At 44.1% G+C, this 14916-nt stretch overlaps 1 protein-coding gene across 13 annotated transcripts in view; it reads right to left on the bottom strand.

Moving 5' to 3' along the window:
* The window catches only part of mecom (MDS1 and EVI1 complex locus), a 129658-nt gene that overhangs the window by 29495 nt on the left and 85247 nt on the right, over nucleotides 1–14916 (bottom strand). The window lies entirely within an intron of this gene.

Raw genomic sequence — 14916 nt, 5'->3', positions numbered from 1 at the left:
AGACTGAGTGGGAACTATAATAAAAACATCTAACTCTCTAATTGTGTCTGAGTGGGGGAGAGTAATGTAACAACTAGACTTAAGTGTTCCTCCTGGGGACCTCCAGGAAACTCCATAAGGACCATTGGAAGTCCCTGTGCCACATTTTGGGAAACACTGACCTAATCACCTGCTTTTCTCTGACGTGAACAAAAAATGGTGCAGGTTGTTAAATAGGTGTGAGTTGTTCTCCCAAAATCCCTTTCTTCACCATAAGACACACACACACACACACACACACACACACAATATGCAAATTGTGAATGATTTCTTAAATGATCATAACACGACTTTTATCAAAGAAAAGCGGATCACTAGACAGAGACAGAGCTTAAGTTTGTGCTGTTTGAATCTGACTTGAAAATAAAAATGTACTTTCCTCACTGCACGGGCCTCTGCGCGTGCACCTGCTTTAGAGCCAGAAAATGCTGCCTTCCTTTTATTTCTTGAGCGTTTTATTTCAATTTTTCGAAGATAAATAGCTGAAGCTGATCCTGCGACTAATCGAGTACAAGGGTATGGAATAATAAAGAAACGTCCCCGTTGTCAGTGAACGGAGTTTATTAGGCAGCTCATAAAGCCAGAGAGGACAGGACTTTGGCTGATGAGAGCAGATGATGATGGATAACGCCTTGCGCTGTGACATTGACCTTCCATCCCAGATAATGCCCATTGTTTTACGAAATCGTGGAGCAAACGCGCAGGAAGGACAGGAAAAATCATGTGTAAATAAGGCAGGACCCCGCCACCGATTCCCATCGTCTCGCGCTCCTTGAGAACCGAGGAGGGACCCCGGTCCGCCCGGTCATTGATTTCCTGCCTCTCCTCGACTTGTCCATTGTTGGAACCCTTTTTAATTTAGCCATAAATTGGGAAAGCTCAAGTCGAATGAGCTGTTCTATTTTCTTCCTGTCAGGATGAGGGATTTGTTTTATGATGCATTGTGTATTAAATACAAGTAATCTGGGAAAGTGATTGCTTCACGGCTTCTCCGGCTCTGATCGAGGATCTTGATAGAGAGAGGGGTCTGAAAAGGAGGAAATGTCTGAAAAAAGTAGGATATAAACACGCGGGGTTTGTGGTATCACCGAGGGTAAATTGGGGTAATAGTGGCGGGACCCCTGAGCATGACCACAAGAAGAAATGTTGCACTTCTTTCCCCTGTCAGGAGATGGCGTGCTCAACTGAAATGAACTTTTTATTTTATTTTTTTTACATGAACAAATCTGAATGCACAGTTGAACATTTTAGATGACAATATGACAATTAAATATAATTATGGGGATGTATTTGTCGCTGCAGCAGAGTGAGGTTTATCAAACTAAGTCTCTAAATTATTATTATTTAATCATCAAATATTTCATATAGTAATAACATTCTGCATTTTTAAGTTTAATCCGATGACTTATATGTCTGTTTATGACAATAATGAGACATCGACAGCTGCACTGTTTTATCTCCAGAAATATAATCGACACAAGCAGTTTTGTAAGTTTTAGTTTTTAGGATGCTTTGGCACAGGTTTGTCTCCCACAGTCCAATAAAGAAAATAGAAAGAAAATCACTCTTTCCTCTGTGGATCACGTGTTGTTTCTTTATTTCTGAGCCGTGAATTTGACTTCATGCTGAAAGCACTGAAGCTTATATCTGTGTTTGTAACAGTGTGCTCTATCAGTCAGCTCTGTGACTTATTATAAGATGTAGGGGTGGGGGGGTGGGGGTCATGAATTGCAGCACAAAACATCTACATTAAGGCGTCAAATTGCTAGATGGGACATGAAAGATTCAGCTGCAAGGGCCTGAATATATAATCACCTGAACGAGAGGCCATAAAGCTCCTGAATCTACCACAGAAAAGACCGATGGAGGTGGATTTAAAACACTTGTTCATTTGTTAATAAACCGGGAGAATGATTTGCGAGGCACTGGCTCTAATTTATATTTATTCGAGGCAATCCGCCATAAACACTATTCTGATGTGCTGAGATGAAACAGATCTGTTTTATCTGAATTATGCCATGCCTTTGTCATAATGATTTTGACATACTAAACAGCGGCGTGGAAAAGCTGTTTATCAACAAATTACAAACCAAACACACGCAGGCTTCAGGGTATGTTAGCCCCGACTATATCATACCACACAGCATTTCATACTTGTTTAAGAGACGCTTAAAAACATACAGCATCCGGATGATGTTTAGTGCTGGGGCTTTAAAGTGCTGTGAAATTCTTGAAAGGAGGTTCAATTGCTTAAATGGGCCCGTGCTTATTTTGCCTGCGCCTTTCTTGTTTGTTTTAGGAGTTCAGTCACGCAAAAACCAATTCATACATGCATGTAGAGAATTTTTATGATCAAATAGCTTCATATTTTACTTGATCTGAGGTTCAGCTTGTTATTTTTTACCCTTTGAATAACTTTTGCAGCAATATTTTCTGGTGTTAAAAGTGATTTGGATTTTTTTCCCCCTGCTCAATCTAGAGCCATGTGAAGTCAGATGGGACAGGCTGGAGAAGAGGGGGGATTCCCGTGTGGGTTGCAAACTGACTCCAGCCAAGCAGCCGAGCTGCAGAGCCTACCGCTGCAGCCGAGGGGCCACATGGAAACACTGTGTAGGCCTGTGTGGTGCATTCCAGCACATCCTCCAGGAGAGCGGAAAGAAAAAAAAACAGCAAAGAGAGGAGAGAAAGAAAAATATCGCAGCCAAATCCACATGAAATAGTTCCACCATTCACGGCGAGACCTCCCATTGACACCGGCGAAAAGCTGCATTAAGTCTCCATCATGACTCTGTATACACACGGCCCCCTGCGCATTTTATTTTTCTTAAATGTGGGGCGATTCAATCAAGTGGTAAAAACTCATTTAGCGCTCAAACGAACAGTTAGCCTACAGTTTGCACAACACTCTGCAACTTTTCCTTTTAATTACCACGTCCGCCAGCCGAGATTAGTGCACAATACAACAAGTGTGCAGCTTTAAGTCCCTATATTAAAGGATAGACGTGGTGTCCATATAGCCCAATTACCATTGAAACAGAGCAGAGGAAATGAAAGGGGAAAATGTAAATAAAAAATTTCCTTGGGTCTGGAAGTAGGCCCGTTGTGAGCGGCGTGTTAATCTCCACCTCAGTAATTTGGTTCTGCAGGAGAAGACAGAAGCCCTGCTGCTGTGCCCTGCACTTCATAAATCACTGCTTTATGTGGACAAGGTCAGCCACCCCCCCACTTCTGCTGGCCCCTCCCGGCCCCCTCCGCCATCATGTTTACCCGGCCGTCCGGGGGCTCTCAGGACCAGACTAGCTCACTTCTAATTACTTTGGATTATTTTCCTTTGCCGGGGGTCAGCCAGGCATTCCGACAGAGAGAGAAAGAGAGAGGGATGATTTCTTGACAAATTCTGTGGCCTGCGAGGAACAAGCCCAGCGTGTTCTGCTGAATTAGCACCGGGTCATTTTGTTTTGGCACTGTCTGTCCCTGTCTCTGACAGCTCGTTGCAGTGACAGCTCGGAAAAAGCAGTGCATACAAATGATTTAGTCTATTTATAACCTAAAAAACGCTTTTCTTTTAGGTTGTTCAATTTGTATCTATGAGGGCATGTTTTATATCAGTTTTATAAAGACAAGTGTCAATATTGGAACAAGGCTGGACATCACAGGACATGATGCTTGATTGAGAGGATTTATGAGAAGACAGAAACTATCTAATCTCATTTACCAGTTCAGAGGAGGAGGGTGTGAGAGAGAGGCCTCTTACTAAGAGATGCTGTGCTTTTTCCATCATTAAATGTATTTGTTAGGCTAAGCTGCAAGTCAATAAAGGGAAAGAGAAAATAGAGGTAAAAATTTAAAATTTGAAATTCTTTTCATCACAAAAAAAAAACATCAAAACAGCACTTCCCAAAAATTATTACCCAAATCTAGGCTGTAATTCGTGTTGTAGACATAGAGGCAGAAGTGCTGGATTAAAGGGGGCATGTGCACAGCCAACAAATACACTCGCTATCATATCTCTACCATGGATATTCAGTTAGAATAAATGTAATGTTTAATAGTTCAGTGTGAATAGAATATATTGTTTCGCGTGCTAAAATCAACAGTGACAGCAAGGATATCAGGACAAAGTGAAAGCTACTGTTATTTGAGCATCAGGGAGGAAGGTGTGAATGTAGAAATGGGGAGCAGATATTATGCAACATTTTGAAATTCATTTAAAGATAACTGATATTAAGCAGCCCGACGTGTGCTGTTGTTTGGAGGAGCAGTGCTTGGAACGTGGCTGCAGCAAGAGTTGGGCGTCTTTGAGAGGGGTGAAGGGGGGGAGAGAGGTGAGGATGGGGGGTTGGAGGTGGAAGCGATGTACAGAAAGTAGTACAGGCTGTGGTAATCGCAGACACTTCCTTAACAGAGCCTCAGCATACAGGGCCACACTGTATGTGGGCTACGGGGTGCGATAAAGCTGCACAAAAGTCAAAGGTCACGTTTTTCAAGCATAAATTCAGCGGGCACACAGCTCCTATATGCATGGGACAGGCTGGAAACTTAAACAACCCTCTCCACCCCACTCCATACCAGCGGAGAAAGGGGGGAGGGAGGTAATTAGAGCATGTTGCTGGTCGCCGCAGGGTGAACAAATTGGCTCTAAAACGCTCATAGATATCATCTTTAAAAGAGCTTTTTATGTACAAGAGGTAAAGCAGTATGGAACTGAACACGGCACTTCAGATGTTCAAGTGTCACACATTCATTACATTTATTGAGCTCTCTTCTCACGTTTAAAGTCAGGGCTCTGCTGTAGCACTGCGACAATCTGCTTTTCATATAGCGTGTCTAATTGGAAGGCTAATATTTTAATGTTGGCGGATATCAGACGTTATACTTGCTCAGTGTGACAGGAGGAAATGCTGCCATGTCAGTTAAATATGCCTGTACAACCACAATAGAAAAGACAGAATTTTAGAGCAAAGACTACTGATGTGATGTTAAAAAACAGTATTATATTCACAATTGACTCAAGCTTGAAAAAGCAACAACTGGAAACCAGTTAAAATTTCTTAGGCAGATCAATAAAAGTGGTGAAAAAGACCAGTTCCCCCGATGGCAAGGCAGGTGGAGAAACAGACACCCAACAGTTGATGGCTCGCAGATACACAGACCCTTTTGTGTATTTACTTTTATTGGGTATTTTCCTTTTTTTTGCAAAGCAGAGAAAAAGGCTCATGTTGTTGTACTAAGGGGAAAAAACATAGAGAAACATGACAAGTGGGACTAATGGATATTTCTTATCCAAAATTTACAAGTGGTCAAAACTGCAATGTGAGAAAGTGAGAAAATGTTCTTGAGTAAGTGCAAAGCATAAGCAGATTGTGAAAGTGTGTTCAGTGTGTCCGTCATGCACGCACACAGAAGCCCCCACTACCACCACCACCACCACACACACACGCACAGAGGAATTTGTTACCCAGCTCAGGTCAGCTCAATGTATGTGGGCATGATTAAAGTCAGAATTAACTCAAAAAACAACAAATCAGTAGCTGCAACCCCAAAGTGAAGGAAAGCTGAGCAGCTCACACATAACGCAGGGACACAGAGTGGCTCCCATTAAAGGCTTCACTGGCTTTCAGTAGCATCAAAGAGGCCCCTGAGTTAGGCTGGGATTATATTTAACCCCCAAGCTTGTTTCATTGCTGAGTACAGGGCACATGCTGATGCTGCTGCCAGTACACCATGCTTCTGGCATCCAGACCAACGCTCTCATTAAAATGTGGCTTGGGCACTGTTTCCTTACAGGAACACACACATGGAGTAATGCACGGACACACACGAAAACACATAAACACTCAACAAAACAAGAAAAAAATGACATATTACCATCTGGTATTTTTGTTTTACTTCTACTTACAACAGAACTTTTACCACTCTATATGAGCTGTGTAACTTAATATTTTTTAATATTAATATTTATCCTTCTACTAATTACCATACTAAATGCTGTGCATGCTGGAGCAAGGTGATATGGCTGAAAACATTGTCAGAAAATTGACAAATTTAAGGACATTTTCCAAGTCTGATACCTATTTTTGATAGTTATTAATAAAATCTTATACATGATCATTAATCCATCTAACAGAGAAATCTAAAGACATCACAACAGACTCAGCCCTCATGTATGGAGGCTTCTAAATAGAGAGTTTAAAGAGGAGATGCAAACAACAAAAGTTCTCCATGTAGGGGTGTATGTCTGCACCAGGCCCTGTCCTGAGATAATGCAATCTCACTTGGCACATTTCAGTAGTCAGACTTGATATGAACAATCAGACATGTGCGTCAATACTCCCCAGGTTTATTCAATTCCAAACCAATCATTCTGGTGTCATACACTTTTGGGTTAATATTCTAACCGTGAGGCCCAGGGCTAGGTGAAGATAAATCAGCTTTTATGATGGGTTGTTATGGTTTTTACGGCACTGGGGTTGTGAGGGACTGATTTGGGGATCAATCACTTGCAGGTGTCTGCTGGGGGCTGGGGTGCTGTGAGGATCGATTGAGGATCTAGAGCCACGGTGATGGAATAGGGGTGTGTTTGTGTGTATTGAGATTGGGTGTAGTTGTTGAGTGTGTGTATTAGTTTGTGAAGGCGAGAGAGAGAGACAAAGTGATGAAGGTGTGCATGTGAGTGCTTCATAGACAGAGAGGAGATATATCTGGGGCTGCAGCAGTGATGAAGGGCTGCTGGACTATGACCAGACCATCTCGGCTCTTATCGGAGTGCCCCCCCCCCTTTCAATCCACTTCTTTATCTAGATGGCACTTTGGAAAATCTCATTGTCACACAACATTTAACAAAGACAAAAGTCTCAGGCGGGCAGCTGGAGATGACTGGCCTGACAGAGTACAGAGCTAGTGTGCAGAGTATCCCTCACACAACCTCTTTCACTCACGTCTTGCGTGTTTTCCACTGGGAGAGGCCGGCAATGTGGGTGCAAAACACCGCCAAGACACACAAACAAGTGTGTGCATCTATGCGCACAGATGGCACGAGTGCCCATCAACGCACGGACACATTAGCTGCACTGAAGTTTGTCAGTTTCTCTCTCTCCCTCCCTCCCTGGATACAGTGTTTATACACATTCAACATCTCCACTGACTGTCAGACGGCTGCTTCCTCCGCGCTGTCAGCAGAGCCCTGCTGAAACAAAAGAGGCGGAGAACGAGGCCTATGGTTTCTGAATCAGAGGAAGTTGGTGCTGATTATGCTGCCCCTGAAGAAGCATTCCGATCCTGTTAACCCGCACGCTGGCTGCCAACTCCAAGCCATGCAGCAAAGCACTGGGAGCGTAAACCTCACACAGCCCCACCCTGAGTGCCCTCTCCCTGCCAAGGACAGGCCTCTGCCCTCTCTTCGTTTCCCCTATTTTCTGTTCCTCCTTTGTCTCGTCTCCTTTGCTTTCTATTCTTTAATCATACTCTTCTTTCTTCTCTTCCTCAGTCCTCAATCCTCTTTTTACTTCCTTCCCTGTTTCCTCTAATCTCTGATCCACCCTCTCCTCTCCTCTCCTCCATCATCCCCTCCGCACAGAGAGACACCACAGCAGGCTCTCGTTGGAGGAGAGAACATTCCACCTTCTTCACACCCTTACCTCTCTATCCCTGATGAATGTCTTCACTCCACTTGTTTATAAGACAGAGGGGGTTATTCATAATCAAGCCCAAGAGAGTATGTACACACTGTGGACATCCTGATAGAAGGCAACGTATTAAATTTCTGTTTGTTTGACAGGAGCGCTGTCTCTCTCCTTCTCCTTGACAGGAAGACCCCCATCCATCCAAGCAGGGGGCGCGACCCTAGCAGCACTCCCCTCTCTTTCTCTCTCTCAAGTGCTAACACATATTAAGTAAATGAAGAGTCTCTTCAGGCCGGCAGGAGACAAACGAGCTTCTTAAACATCGGAGGAGTGGCGGCTTGATCTGGTGTCGGCGGGTGTTTATGGCGTAACTGCGGCAAGAGTCGTGTTTGTGATGTTACCCATCTAAGTGTGTTTATACTGTGGTGGAGATGGCCCCGGTCTTGTAGCCAGGTGCTGAAGCTCTAGGTCTTCTGTTTGAGAGGGAGACTATGGCTTTGGAGTGTGTGTGTGTTCATTTGCCGCCTTTGTGTATGTGTGGTAGTGCTTACAAGTCCAAATGCTGTCCAGGCAGGCTGACAGTGTGTGTGTTCACATCCCAACCAGGAACAGGTTCAGGTTAGAGTGTCTGCTTTCATTCTTCTTCAAGCTTCTCGTTCTGCCTTTCAGTCTCATTCTCTCTTTCTGTCTTTTTCTCAGTGATTATTGTCATTCTGGTGGCTGAAAAAAACAACACTACTACTGGGAAGTGTAAAAAAAAAAAACAAAAAAAAAAACAAAAAAAAAACAAGGGGGGATGCATGACTGAGCTGCAGAGGGCTGGTGGTGGCGGCGGCGGTGGTGGTGCTGGGGCTATAAGGCCCCCAGGGTGGGTATAGGGTTTTGGTGAGGGCTCGGGGGTTGGTGGTGAGGTGTGCTCGGAGAGAGGGCCCTGGTGTAATCTCAGTGCTGAATAGACGGAGCTCTTAATAGAATCCCGTCGTCCGGCTGCCACCGAGAGAAACAAGAGCTGTAATGGATGGGCTCAGCTCTGGCTCCCACTTTCCTCCCCATGACCCCTGCGTTGGTCAGAAGTAAGAGCTAAAGAAGCATTGTAGCCCCAGGCCTGATTGAATGGGGAGGGAGGGAGGTGGCGGTGGTGGTGGCGGCAGCAGGGGGGGGTGGAGGCAGCCGCGCTGATAGACCAATTTCCCACTACTGCGAGCAGCAGGGCTTGATTGATGAGGGCTGGTGCTGGTGAGAGGAGGCCCATCACATGCGATCACATAAATACTTATTCAGCTCGAATTGGGCCTGACAAGCCTTACGACAGCTTTGTGCTGTCACAGATATCATTGGAAGGAAAACGCTCCATTAATCATGCGTAATTAACTTTTCCAAAGGGAGGTTCTGCTTGGAACCAGTAGTAACCCACTCAGTACCTAGATAAAAAATTCCAGCATCTTAACTGGGATTGGAGAAGGCCTTATTAAAAGCTAGAGCCAGTTTCCCCTGAGCCGCTCCGTTTGTACAGGAAACGGCTTCATTAGTATTGGTTTAGGGCTCTAATGGCCTCGATACAAAGCCTCCCCTCTCTAACCCAGCCGTGTTCAGTGGCCTTACAGTGCAATATCCTGTGAGCGCGCACGGCCATAATGTTCCCTGTTTGAAGTCAGAGCAGAACCCATCTGAACGCCTGCCACTAGTTAACTACCTTGACCCTCCCATAAAGTAGTGTGCAGGAGTGAGCGTCGGAGAGCCCAACAAGCTACGTGGTTTCATTCTCTCTCTCCTTCTCTCCTGGCCAAAGGTAGCCTCCCCCCATGGGAGTAAACTGGACCAGAGCCCTTTTGTTTTAAAGCAGCAGACCAAATGATCAGCTTCACATTAGGAATAACGCAAACACACACATGCTCACACACTGATGCATGCACAATCCTACTACATATCTCATCTGATCAGCATTACTCCTTCAGCTCACTAATGCTGCCCACCTGCATAGCTGCTGGTGGACACAATGTAAGCAGCTGGCATGGGTGAGGACGGGAAACAATGGGGGCGAAACAGCCGTGTAGCTGTGGAGCTGAACTCCAAGCTCTTTCAGGAAAAACAAATATTATCTTTGAGTACGCTGAAAGCTAAGAATAAAAAAATATGTTCTACAACTAAGAACACAACACAAAAACTGGCTTGTAACGTATGTCATTATAATATCAATAATACATTTTCAACAATTACAGAACCTCTCGTAACACATACAGCACAGCATGTAATTGTTTTAGGCTTAAGCATTGATTGCAAAGAAGTAGTTTTGACAATAATTCAGGCCTCTGACCTCAGGTGGAGGAACTGCTTCAATAGTAGAAAAGAACTGTCTTTTCTTACAATGTACAGTCTCAGTGGTGCAGTACAGTACAAATTGCAGGTGTGGTCTATCATCCCCCGCAGCCACACATCACATTTTTCTCAGTTGTCCTGTTGGTTCTTGTGGGCATCACATATTTCACTGACTCACTTCAAACCTAAGTTCAGACTGACTCATGACAACAGTCAACTCTGTTGAAATTATATCATAATTCTGTGCGGGGAATGGAAGTTTCCATTTAACCATACATGGATCACACACACACACGTATGCTCCCAGATTCAGTCATTCCTCTTCTTCAATTGGACATCTATGGTCATTTCCTTAAACATCATCCACACTACAGCAGGGACTTGACTCATTTCCTCCCTGCTAATTAGCTCTGTCTGGACCTCTGAGAGAAAGAAGATGACCCACTAAAACAAAATAGTCATACTCCACATACAGACACCATGACAGGTTTGAACAGAGTTACCCACGCACACTTGCCCAGAGCGTGTGCACGCACGCACGCACACACACACACACACACACACACACACACACACACACACACACACTGTGTCACTCATCATGTGTGAAACAGTGCTGTGTGAGCTGAGGTATCTGTTATCTGGCAAAATTACAACTACATTTTTTTTCAAGTTTTACTGGATCCGTCCATTTTGTAGTTATTGTAATGCAGCCTGACTTGGCAACTTACTGTATGTAAAAATAGCAAGTAAAACACAGTGAAAATAATCTGTATGGTTACTGGCATGAGCAGGGCACAGCTGATTGAAATCTTTGTCAGGCACATGGTGAGGAAAGCAGCTGCCATTATTGGCTGCCCTGGTCACCCCTCCAGAGAACAATTAAAGCTAAAGTCATTAAGGTGCCACTTCAGAGTGTCTAAACTGAAGAGTAAAAGAACCAGTGATTGATTCATTTATCATTATGTACTTTACACTGATGAGTGATTTGTTTTTTCAGCCGACTCCCTCTTTGGGCTTATCAAATGCCATTTTCTTGATGCTTGACTGCATGGGTAGTTTTTCTATAACATGTTGATTTGTTGTATGTTTTTAATCCCTGCTGGCAAGAACTCAATTAAAATATGACCTGAGCTTAGTTTGGTTGAATTCAGCTGAGGAGAACAGAGTAATTTAGGATTGATTTGAATGTATTAAATTGATTCAATTTAATTTAATGACACTGAATAAAGCTGAACTGAAATGAACAGCAGAAGTCCAAATAAATTATATGAAATGTTTTAGCTTGTCCACTATTTTAGCACAGTGTATACTCTTTGAAATGCCTTCTATAATTCAGAGTCCTGTCAAAGTTTTATAAGTCCTTTTTTTTTTTACTACAGTAACTATGTGAAGCTATAGCTATGTATTTTGTCCTGTCCTCCAGCATCTGGTTTCCCAGACCAAACCCTGCCTGGTTTAGTTCTTTACAGCCCTTCCTCACCTATACTCACAACTCTATAAGGATGAGTTAGTCTGGGCCAGTATAGTAGAGTAAAGACCCATAACAGGTGATGGGAAAAGGGGGTTGCATTCATGATCAGATGAGGGGTGTCAAGAGGCTGGTAACTATCTCACAGGCCTAAACAACAGCTAAATTAATTCTGGAGTCTTGGAGAGAAACACACTTGAGTTGGCTCAAGTACATGAAACCAAATTCAATTATATATTAGTCTAGATATGGGACAATCCAACAGAAATGGAGACAGGTGGTTAAAGCAAGACCACACGCAGAGGAGGAGAGAAGTGGAGAAGAGGAAGAGTGGAGGAGTGTGAGAGAAAAGAGGGAGTGGGTGAAGGGTCAAGTACATTCAGTCAGCTTAGTTTGACTTATATGGAGAGGGGAGACAACAATAAGTGCTTGTGTGTCAGGGCCTCGAAGGCAGCACAGCTCTTCTGCTCTCACAATGGCCTCCTTCCCACTCCAGGACCAAGCACGGCCCGTCCTGAACCCAGTTACAAACATCATCCCAATTTCTCCCTTAACGACATTTCACTGATGCTCTTCATGATTTGTCTGCTAGAAGAACAATTTATAAGCTGGTCAAATGATTCAAATAGCCAAATAACACTGTCTATTTCCTATTATAAACATCTGGAGTTGGCCCTACTTCTTGTAAGCCCCACTTGGCGCAGTTGTGGGAAAGTGGCTATTGTGAAAGCTCTTAAAAATAAGCTGTCTGCTTTCAGCTCAGCTTGGTTGCTTAGGATAGATGATTGGCTAACAGTCAGGACTGTTTTTTTTTTCTCCCATTCACAGATAGAGTATTGTTCAAGGGGGATCTTGGCCATTGAGATTTATTTGTCAGAGAACTGGCCAATGAGAAAGCTCAGGTAAAAACCCCTTGCTGGATCTTTTAGTCTGTTAAGTATTAAAAAGAAAAATCAGGAAAATCACACTGTAATTAGTCTCACACTGAAAGTTTGTGGCCAGAATCTATTTAATCGAAACTTGCTGAAGGTGGATAATGTGTGTCATCACCACCCATTTTTGGTACAACAGAGGGTCTGTCTTGGGTCCTCCTCTTGAGCCAAGTAGAGCCCCCTCCTGAGGTCTGACTGATGCTGGCTAAACCTCAGGAGTGTGTTGAATGCTAGAAAGAGGAGAGAAGAGGAAAAGGAGGAAAAAGAGACAGACTTCTTCGAAAGAAAAAAAAAGGGCTCAGTGTTAATCAGAGATTTCCCAGAAGAGCTGGACTCATCGCCTTGGGGCAGAGTGAGAGAGAGAACGAGGAGTAGGCACAGAGGTGAGGAAACGAGAGAAGACTTGAATGAGAGATAGACGGGGAGACGGAGAGGAGAGGAAGAGGGCAAAGAAGGCAGGCTGCATTCCTGTGGCCACAGCTGCGGGAGCTGCAATCACTAAAATGTAGCGCTGTCTCAATGCCGACGATTTCTGGACACGTTACAAACGAAATAAAACAGCACGACATGTCTGTTTTTTGAATCAAAGAAGAGACTAGCAATCAACATGCTGGGGTTTACACTACCTCCCTCCCTCCTTCGCTTTCTTCCTCCCTCCATCCTTCTCCCTGGCTGAGTGTCATTCCCTCCATGGCAGGGATGACCCCTTCTCTGTCTCTATATTTGCCCCTCTTTGTTCACCACTGGCCAGTTGGGGCAGGCATCTGAGACTTAGACCATCGATCATTGGCCTGACAGCAGGCCCCAGGCGGGGACGGCCCTGTTATTTGGACTCTGTGATGACTTCCTCAAAAAGGGGCCCCTCCTTCCCTCATAGGCCTGGCATGGTTGAGGTTTGGTTTGGAGCCTCCATACCTTCCCTGTATGTCCATAGAAAACACACTGCATTCACTGGCCGCATGTTTGGGTCACGCTAGGGTGAGCAAGACAGATAGAGTGTGGAGTGGGAGTAAAATAGGTTGAGGGAGCACAAGTTGTGGTCCTGGAAGTTTCTCGGTAGCTTCTCCAGCCCCAAGGAGCACCATGATGAAGACTTTGGCAGCGGTAATAATAGAAGTAGAGGTTAACAGAGTACATTTGAAATAAGAAAACAAAAAGCAACAGCTGGAGTGCCTGATTTATCGACGTGATCTGTCCAAGTTCTGTCTAGCAAGATATAGCAACAGTACATTATAAATACTTTAAGCTATCATTTGGACCCATGTGTTTATTTTTTCGTGGTTTGCGCCCCTACATCTTCCCACATGACAGTGTGTGAACATCCTTGGAAAAGATGAATCCTAAAAATACCCACAAAATTCCTTCCCTCCTGTTAACTGTCTTCATTTACTGCTTTACTCCTACAGTTTATCTCTGCCCCTCCTCATGCCTCCTCTTTCACTACTCAGCTCATCACGTCCTCCCGTCTTTTCTCCCTCCTCTCTCCCCCTCTCAGGCACCAGACCGGGACTCAGCAGACAGGCAGTTGTACTATTGTCTTGCTGCTCACATCGTGTTATCATTACAGCTGGCTATAATTGGAAACAGGAGTCTTTCTATTACGATGCATGGTGACACGGGTATCTGTCTTGTCTGATATTCCCACACTGGCTAATTTCCCCCCTCATCTGCATTCAACAGAGCGGAGACGAGAGAGCGTGACAACGGATATGGACTCCGATAGCTCCATGAAGACGAACCCCTCTGATGTACGCACACTGAGGACTGTACTCACATTTGTATAGCGTAAATTCAGGAATTCCGTGATAACCGAGAGAGACATGTAAAATTGTCCTTGAAAACTTGTAGTTGTAAGAGGTAAACTGGTTGTTTGTGGGCTAAAAAAGCCACCAGTGTACTCCCTACCATGTCACAGCATCAAATGTGATTCATTCCCTGTGCTGTGGTTCCTTCTATGTCTCTTTTCTGTCTCTGTGTAACTTCTATCAACAAAATCTACAATAATGCCTTTAAAGGACATTTTAAAGTAAATTTTAATAGAGAGGGTAGCATTGTATTTAATAATGATGATGATTCATCTTTTTTTTTACTGTAAAACCTATGAGAATGCTAGATCACATATTTCAACAAACTCTGAAACTTGCTGGCATACTTTCAGTGCAGTAACTGCTTGCTGTAACCCTAAGGACACTAAAAATACATTGCAAAGATGTTTGTGAGAATGCAGTAATGTCTGGAGTGTCTGTAAGAGCGCTGGGCCCTGCGTGAGGAGCCTGTCTAACAAAGGGTGCACACACTTCATTAGCACTGTCCGTGAGAAGGAAGGAATCTTACACATGGAATCACTCCTGATCTCCCGTCTCAGGCTACTGCTGTGCAGAGCCTGGACTCGCTGGCTTCCTTCCTTCGAAATCCTCCTGGCCCCTGCCTAAACACAATGCTCAATTTGTTCATATCCAGTGCCAAAGAAAAGGGAGTCACACAAAGCAAAGGAGATAAGGTTACAAACTGTCCTTACACTCACAGGTGTGGAACT

Source organism: Lates calcarifer, linkage group LG21 (assembly GCF_001640805.2).
Source record: "Lates calcarifer isolate ASB-BC8 linkage group LG21, TLL_Latcal_v3, whole genome shotgun sequence".
In the NCBI taxonomy this organism is placed as follows: Eukaryota; Metazoa; Chordata; class Actinopteri; family Centropomidae; genus Lates; species Lates calcarifer.
Note: the sequence above shows the minus strand (reverse complement) of the source record. Positions and strands in the feature narration are given on the sequence as shown.